This window comes from Polypterus senegalus, chromosome 18 (genome assembly GCF_016835505.1).
Source record: "Polypterus senegalus isolate Bchr_013 chromosome 18, ASM1683550v1, whole genome shotgun sequence".
NCBI classification, from domain to species: Eukaryota; Metazoa; Chordata; class Cladistia; order Polypteriformes; family Polypteridae; genus Polypterus; species Polypterus senegalus.
The window spans coordinates 41,054,221-41,062,336 of NC_053171.1; the positions used below are offsets into that span (position 1 = coordinate 41,054,221).

Here is an 8,116-nt window from a genome sequence, read left to right on the forward strand (position 1 = left end):
TTTGAAATATTGCTGTTTTTTCCAGAACTTTAAATGCTTAAGTTTCTTTTGTCATTTTCATTTTAATTCAACCCTTTTCTGGAGACTTTGTTCCATTAATTGTACCCAAATGCTGACAACACTGACTGCTAAAGGGGAGCTATTACTTCTGGCCTTATTCACTTGTCTCGTCATTTGTAAGAAAGCTGTGTCTGGACTGCTTATTTCTAATCAAAACTTTACAGACTAGGGTAAATTAAAAAAAATATGGAAAAAGAACAGTAAGCATTAAAAACCATGGCCTAAGAATACAAATATATATTTGAGTACAAAAATATATTTTGTAGGCCAGATAACTAAACAATGAGGTTAATTAAAAGTAAGAATGACATGCTGGTTGTGTAATTGGTGGGCATAAAAACCAAAAGCCATCAGGATTCCTCAAGACTGAACTTGAAAATCACTGCTCTAAAGAGCTTCTTAATTATTGTTACTATAAAAAAACTAAGCTGATGAAACTGTGTGTCACAAAAACAATGTCTATGTATGATAGAATGCTATGTATGGGTACCAGGTGATAACCACGAGTAACAGAAATTAACAGTTTATGTATCTGTTTACTGAACTCACCTAATTCAATTTTCACTTGTTGATGTAAGCTGGGGCCTTACTTCCAGGAAGACCAGTAAAGGAAAGCTTAGTAAGTCATGAGATGTGATTCTTACGATACCTTTGAGTCCAGATATTCTGGCTTGTTTATTTAAACACTTAAGGTGGGTCTATTGATTTATCAACAGGTCCTGTCCTCTTGAAGTTCATCCCTCTATGATGAAGACAGGAAAATGCACTTGGTTTGCCTTCCCCTTTAACGGTCTTTTAGAACGTTGTAACCAGAAAAGGGTGTAATCTGAAGAGGTAGTTCTCTTTTTTTTCTCCTCGTACCCTTCTTTGGTGGCATTATGGGAACAATTCTACTGGTTGCCAATCTTGGGCATATCCTGGTACAGTACTTTTAATGATTTACCTTCTATGAGAAGATGGAAGTACCTGAGGCACTCAGAGCTTGCAGACCCCCAGAGAGTATGGCATGAGGATTTGAAGTGAACTGTGACAGACACATATGAATGAAAGAATGAAATTATTGTAAGAGACAGAAAATTGATTAAATTGTGTAACAAGATTATGCTCGGTATGGATGCCACAATCTGCTTTGGACTAGGTAATAAAAAGCCAGGTAATTATGAAGAAAGTGAAAAAAAGGAAAGAAATTAGATTTCAAATTAATATTATTCTTTATTTAATAGATCCTCTATTCCAAGGGCACTTACAAATATAAGTTGCATACAATTTCATAACCTCAGAAAGATCCTACTTTATACATTAGTAGAATATTTTAAAAAATAGGCATCTTTGTTTTTAATTAATCTCTAACTGAAATATCCAGATCTTTCACAAAGATACTTTATGCAATAAACATTATGCAGATACATTTGCATTCTAGAAATTTTGTTATGATTAGTAGCAACTTACTAAAAATAATTGAAACACCAGGGCAAAGAAGATTGTACTAGGCAAGTAAAGTGGCATATCTATCTATCTATCTATCTATCTATCTATCTATCTATCTATCTATCTATCTACTAACTCAGAACAAAGTGTTGCTTAGGAAGCCAATAAAAGCTGAAGCAGACAAGTCTTTGAAAACTGCCTCCTCTGTAGTGGGTTTCCGTTTTGCTTAAAACCGTGTAAAATTGTCCCATTGAGCTGCATCTTTAAAGAGGCAGAACAAAGCCCCAGAGATGAAGACACATTGTTTGTTTTCATACCACACAGTTGTGTTGCTCAGTAATTTCATTGATATAATGCTGTCTTAATCCCGCTGTGCTTTGCTAATTTATGCCAGGCAGGAGCTGCTCAAATACAACAACACTCAGGGCTAAAAGGAGGGCTTTTCGCCTTTTTTAAGAATAATTAAAACATCACTAAGCTGCTCTGCAGTTTCGTACAGGGTCTACCATGATTAGTTGTGGGTTTCATTTAATAATGTAAGAAGTCATTTTATCAAGCAAACAGGAGGAAACATAAATCATCAGGGATTTCGATTGAGGGGGCCTGTAAAATGTGACAATGAGCACTCAGGGATCTTCCTCCAGCCCTCTGCTTTTATATGGTGTATATGACACAAACAGTCATTATATTCACTGAAAGAGGAAGCTTAGAAATTCATTCATATTTTGTATAGTAAGAACTTAATTCACATGGATTGAACTTTAAACAGAATCTCAATGGACTGGTGCCCCATCTAGTCCTGGTTCCTGCCCTGTGCATGATGTTGCCAGGAAGCTGAATGTCCCCACCTAAATTACCCTGAAGTGCTTTAGAGGTATTGCTAACACATGGAAGGATGAACAATATGCATATTGTTGTAAACAGAAATTATACTTGCATTTGTATATAGCTCATCTTATGTTATACTTGTGGTGTTCAAAATCCTGTTCTGTACTATCAACATGAGGACAAGCAGTAAAACAAACTGTCTTTCTTCAGTCTGCATTTTACAAGCATTGAAAATACAAAAAAAAAAAAAATAGTGTGGGATAGAGATGTCCCCAGCCCTAAGTCTGCATGTTCAATTCCCACCTCTTACTCATTATATGATCATCAACAGGTTACTTAATTATATTAATTATAATATAGCTCTGTACTCATAAAAGTGAAGAATACTAAACAGAATGATGCTCACAACACAAAGGCTCTATATACAATGGAATAGTTTTATTAGGCAATAATTGGGCAATCCTATAGCTATCATGGTGGATCCCTCCAGTCCAGGTTTGTCTGTGTCTACCCCAACAGTAATTTAATGTAACTTATTCTTTTTTACACTGTTATTAAAACTGATTTAAGAAGGCAATCAATCTCTTCAGAAGTGACCAGTTTCTATAGTCATGTTGTTTTAAGTAAACTGACCACGTTTTAATCACAGCTAGTTTGTGGAAAATTTCTGCATTACACAAATAAAGTCGTGGACACTTAAATTTAGTCCTAGGGAGAGGCAGGTTTTCATTACAGCCAAATACGTCAGTAGTGGTGGTTTAGTGTCTTGGTTTAATTAACTTCTTGTTTACTACTTACTCTACTTCCCATGTGATTTTACAATGCATCATTCTATTTAAAGCTTTTCTAAAAACTGGATTCATTTGGCAGAACGGGCACAGGTGTAAATACAGTTTGTCATGCAGCAGAACAACTAATTAATTATGAAACACACCAGTGCTTCATCTTTACAAGTAACCTGTTTCTAAAAGACAGATAGATAAATAGATAATATTTGAATTATATACACATACCATATATATTCAGTAAATGTTCATTTATAAATAAAGAAAAGCAGATGTGGAAATAAATACAGAGAAGCAGGCTAAATAACAGTTTTACTTCTATTTGACTTAAATTGTACTGCAAATTAAAATAACAAGGCACAAGTATGCACAGATTGAATAATATTAAACTACTGAGCAATTCTGCATGCACAGAAAAGGGTCAAGAAGAAACCCCATTGCATAAAGTGTTCAGATTAAAGTGGGAATTCAGGTTTCATTAAGATACTGAAAGCAGTCATGGCTTTCCTCCTTAAATGAGATTCAGTAACCCTGCTGTAGGTCATAAGAAAACATCTATCCATCACAAATGCTAGAGTCAAGTAAACAGTGCCATTTAAAGAAGTATGTGCCCCATACATATTTTTCCATTATTGCTTATTTACCATAATAAATTTGATCAGATCTTCAATATCTATGATAGATAGATAGACAATAGGAAAAACTCTATAAGATGGATAGATAGAATAAATGTGGCTGTTTACAGAAGTTCTTTAAATAAATACATACACAGATAAATAAATATACATGCACAGAATACAGTCTGAACACACACCAAAATGAGTAAAAAGAAAGAAAATAGAAAAAGAGAGAAAACTGACTTGGCTGTCCCAGTCCCAGTGAGGCATTATGCAGACATATTACTGCTGGTATAAAGGAGCCCCAACAGCATTTCCTGACACACTTCTGTTGAATAATTTGTTGTCTGAAGGTCCTCAGTGTTGGTGTGTCAGAGCACATGGCACTCAGTTTTCTTTCTCTCCTTTGCTATGTCCTCCAGGGCATCCGCAGTGTGTCCCATAACAGAGCCTGCCCTTTTAATTAGCTTGCTGACTATCAGAGTTGTAGAAGATGTAAAGGATGCCACTACCCACATTTAGGGGTAAGAAGTATCCTACGAAAATAATCAGACCAAAGGCACCTCCACTTAACAAATAATGACACTTACAAACTGACTTTAGAAGAACCACACACAAGGCTGCACAGCATGCAATGCGTCACTGCATGTCTAAATTAAAAAAAAAGTTAACATTATTTGGATCTGATAAACTACATTAATACTTGAGGGGAAATTATCTTTTCACATGACTTTTGGGGGTCAGAGCATGGGGTCAGCCACTATACAGCACTCCTGGAGCAATTTTCAGGTAAAGGGCCTTGTTCGAGAACCCAACAGAATAGAATCCCTTCTGGCAGTAATGGGACTTGAACTGCCAACTTTATGGATAGTAGCACATATCCTTAGCCTGAGAGCCACCATTCTGCCCTTAATAACTGTCTAATTGGAAATTACAAACATGCCATACTTGAGGATCATTTTACAGGCTCAGCTAAAAACTGTGGTACAGACATGGAGCAAGAAGGGGCACTAACGCTAGCAGTTTTGTCACCTTTTTTCCACGGCCTTAACAAGTTACCCATTGAGTGCAATGGAGTAAAAGAAGTCCCGCTCCTTCCTGTCCATCAGGTATAAAAGAGAGACCCTTCTGGAAGGTGGTGTCTCATTTGGACCTAACTTCATTCGAGAGGGTCTTTGTGAATGCCAAGTGACCAATTTAATGAGCAACTGGCTTGTCAATATAGCCCCATTGAGTGCATATTTTCATTTAAGGTTTTGTTTTTGTTTGAATTAAATGGGATTTTATCTGGTAGGCACCCCAATTATTTTGGATTTGCCTTGCCTCAGCATTCACCCTACTACAATATATATAGACTACAATGCTTCTCTAAATGTTATTTGCTGTTGTTATGACATGCAGTGATGCAATAGTCATTAAGCTTGAGGTACTGAGGTCTTAAGTTGATAGCCACAATTCTATATTTTTTTCTCTCTCCCTGTCTTGCCATAGTTGTTTTAAATATTTGCCGAATACATGAGTGGAAATAACTGGAGGAAATTGGGGGCGGGCTTTTAGAAAGAAGGCTTGTGGGCTGAGCCTTTTTGGTTATTTACTACAAACTTTTTAGTAAGTTGTGCCTAGACAGATGTTCTCGATCGACAATCGCCACTGGCTCTGCAAGACTATTAGGTTCTAATAGACCAGTGCTGTTTCATATTGTGACATCATTGCTTGATTGCTGTTATGGGTTTTTTATTGTGAAACATAGGGACGGCTTTCCATCACTTATAACAGAGCAGTAACTTTGGACTCATTTATCCAGAGATACTGTAACTACTTCAAACTTCTTGACCACACCTGTACATGTGAGACCAGTTTCTGAAAAGTACTTATGTTCTGATCTGGTTTCTACTATTTTTATCTGATGTCCTATTTTGGGCATGTGTGTTTGTGTTCATCAGTTTATAAACCCTCTAAGCCAAAGTAAGAGGGGTCTGCAGATATCAGATATTTTATTAGGACTCTGTGCAACTCTGGCAAAGATTATGGCTGAATGGTTACTTCACAGAACATTGTTTTCTATCTGAAAATATGGACACAATGGTTCTGACAGTTGTTTGATGGAGTCACAAAGTCATAGGAATTGTTTTTAACCTTCCCAGAGCAGTACATATCAATCAGTTTGCAGAGGTTTTAGGGATTATTTTTAATAAGGAACTGATGGGCTTTTGAAACTCCTGTGGCAATGGGATCTTTCTGAGGGTAAAGGTCAAAGTTAATCTGATTCATATTGTGTAAGACTGGCATAAATCAAATCTAGTTTTTAAATAACCTGAACCTAACTTGCCCCTTTAATTGGGCTAAGTGTATAATGAGGTAAAAAAACCTTTTCACTAATGAACATTGCATATTCAATTACCTTGAAAACTAAGATAAAAGAACTACTACAGTGTGATGTATTTTGCTACTTTCAGATACTTCTGAACATGTGATACAACCAACAATATGATCTGAATAAATTCATTGTGTGCAGAAAATCTGCTGGGTTGCAAATAATTTTTCACATCACTGATTTTCATGTTACTTTGTGTACCTTTATAAAAGTGTAGCCAGATTAAAGTGGACATCAGATTAGCCCGACTGAGTGCAAAAATAAAGAAAATGAGGCGTTGTCAGGTTGTTTTCACATATAAACATAAAACTGAGTGTCTGGCTTGTGGCATCTTTAACACAAAACATTTTCAGAAAATGCTCAGACAATGAATTATAGTGGCATTTCTCTTTGCCTGTGGATACCTGAATGCAAGCTTCTTTCCTTGCTTGAAAGCCTGCACGACTTGAAACATAATTCACTTTGGAGTCATGTAAAATTGTTGCTTTTACAGGGTCATAAAAGGCACTATACACATTTTTCTGAGTCATTTAGTTGATGTATAACCTCCATTCCAATTACTCAGGTGGCAAATTAAATTGAACAAAGTGTGCAGAGTAATACTTTGGGGGATTATAAGAGACACTGCACATTTTCTGATTGATGTTTGTGTGAATCTGAAGTATACATTCAAATTACAGGAAGGAAAAACCAATTTAAAAAATTGCATTCCTGTTTTGTATACTCATAATGAACTAAATTATAATAAAATGCTTTCAATTACAGAAATTGCAGTATGATTAAAGCAATGCCTTTGATATTATGCCATAATTTGTTTCCTTATAGCAGTGGTTTATTCTCCTTAAGCTAGGCCTGACCTTTATGTGACAGGAGAATTTTAATGTTTATTTTGTGCACAGTGCACTGCTGAAAAAGTAAGGAGATGCTGTCTTCTCCTAAAAAAAAAAAAAAAAAACAGTCATTTGTTTGGAAAGAAATGTATTGAGAGAAATTAAATTGAAAACCTAGCACTTTGACATAGAAGGAAACATCCTGGGTGAGATGAGGAGCTGTCCTTGTGTAAAGATCACTTTTTTATGTTATTGCAATCTTAGGGTGACAGTGCTCTAATGTTAACACTGCTGAAAAGAAGCCAACTAATGTATTGATCTCATTACAAGAGCTTTAATTGTATTTGTGGACTGTATGCAATCTGTAGACCTGTGCTCCTTATCTCACTCAAACTTCATACATTATTAATATGAGCAATAATGCTGAACGGCAAATTGAAATCCCATCCAATACCTTTGCCCAGAAACAAATGTACTTCATGCTTTAATGAGAATGTGGATAATTGCTGCTCTCTATGCTGTACCTATTGACATTATAAGAATAAAATTAATATCTCAGTTATTAATTACAAATAATATATGCAAGCAGTTAATTAAAAAGTACAATGTAGGTTCATATTACCTTTCATTAACATCCTTTCTGATGCTCTGAGAAACAGATTAGGTCTTCTTTAATGTGCCCTGACATCTGCTTACTAAAGGAGACTATGAAAGGGGCAGTAAGAGGAGAATCAGATGAACACAAGAAGACATCCTCACAATACAGATAATAACAGAATCTAACTTTGAAGATTAATGGCAGTGATAATAATGGTTTAACATAAAGGAAGGGCCTCAAACATGGACCTGAACAGGACAGACAGAAGTACTCTGACTTCTATCAAGACAGCTTGAATGAAATCAAATTAACATATAATTTTATTCAGTAGCGCTGGGAAAACAATAACTAGTGTTAGAGTGAAACTATTGATTTAAAGGCCTTGAAAAAAACAAAGTGTTATAGAATTTCTTCATTTTTGACATATGAGAAAGGGATATGTGCCTGGCCAAGAACAGATTTGGTTAACCCAACCTTGCTCTCAAGACATGGTGATAAAGGAAAACCAAAGAGAAATGTAATTGTGAGACAAACAAGGTTTCAGCACATATTTAGATAGATAGATAGATAGATAGATAGATAGATAGATAGAACAC

General features: G+C 35.6%; 1 long non-coding RNA gene across 1 annotated transcript; it reads right to left on the bottom strand.

The window, feature by feature from the left end:
* Positions 1-4,067: 4,067 nt before the first annotated feature.
* Positions 4,068-7,629, bottom strand: LOC120519038. The gene is made up of 3 exons (XR_005631370.1): positions 7,545-7,629; positions 7,377-7,446; positions 4,068-7,027 (listed from the first exon to the last, which is right to left on the bottom strand). It is a non-coding gene; the product is annotated as an uncharacterized LOC120519038 (long non-coding RNA).
* Between the last annotated feature and the right edge of the window lie 487 nt (positions 7,630-8,116).